The sequence below is a fragment of the Akebia trifoliata genome, chromosome 8, assembly GCF_017979445.1.
Source record: "Akebia trifoliata isolate Shusen 1 chromosome 8, ASM1797944v1, whole genome shotgun sequence".
Classification (NCBI taxonomy): domain Eukaryota; kingdom Viridiplantae; phylum Streptophyta; class Magnoliopsida; order Ranunculales; family Lardizabalaceae; genus Akebia; species Akebia trifoliata.
In genome coordinates this window covers 12383843-12384991 of record NC_141382.1, presented here as the reverse complement: position 1 = coordinate 12384991, position 1149 = coordinate 12383843, and positions in this window count along the sequence as shown.

Genomic DNA, 1149 nt, shown 5'->3' with positions numbered 1-1149 from the left:
ATTGATGTAATTCAAATTAGCTTTACTTATTGAGCTCGATGGGACCCAAGGTCAAGTTTAATAAGATTTTAATTAATTTTGACTTATTTTGAATTCAATTTCCTAATAGGACAAGAATGTGGTGATAAAATCCGACTTTTATCTTATAATGTCATCTTCGTAAGGGTGTCTTATTTACTAAATGCAATCTAGAGTGTACAATTAATTCACCCAAAACCAATACAGAAACCCACTTACACGAGTTACATGGGTGGTTTGAGTTTTAGCTCTCATTCTAGATGGGAGATGAACTAGTTAAGTTTACTCGAACCACTAACACCAGTTTCAGTGTACGAACCCAATGGGTTGAGGCAATTACGTCCCACTATTGTCCTTCTCTAAATCTATTATACTCCGGGTCTTCTTGAATTAATAAAATAAAATTTAAAATCTAAAATTTTGAATTTTTTAAAATAAAAACCTACTAGAAGTTTAATCTAAATAGAAAAGAAAAGAAAAGAAAAGAAAATTTGATGTTTCTTCGTCAAAGAACTAAATCCGGATGGTTGAATAAATTTTCCAACCACGTCACTCGGAAAATCCTTCGACTGAAAATAGAAGACAAATCAAGGTCAAAACTCTAGAAAATATATTAATTCATTAAGTTCCTGGAATCTGAAGAAATTTTCTATCAAAATTGGAGATGCAAATTTCAAGGTTTGACCTCACCGCCCAAGTTGACCATTACACCGCGGTAAAATTCTAACAAAAATCAAGAAAATTCTAAGGTTCTGCTCACGCTTGATTTAGAAATCCAACGAATTTGTTTTTGAATTTTTCTAGAAAATAAAATTTCGATTAGTAGAAATACTAATCGGATCTTTGTTAAAAAGGTATTGGATCAAACCGTTGTCCCCGGTATTGGCTCCAATTTGTTCATCGAGTATTAAATTACTAAAGAATAATAGAGCAAATCAAATAACCTTGGCAAGAAAGGATTGATCCAAAGAGACAACGTTAATCTTATTACTTTTTAACTTGAAACAGATCAGGATTCAAGGCAACAAATTTAAAATAATGTTAGAAATATTATTGCTAATTAAAAATAATGAGAAAAACAATAAATAAAATTACAATACAAATATTAAATTAGTCAAATCCATCATAACA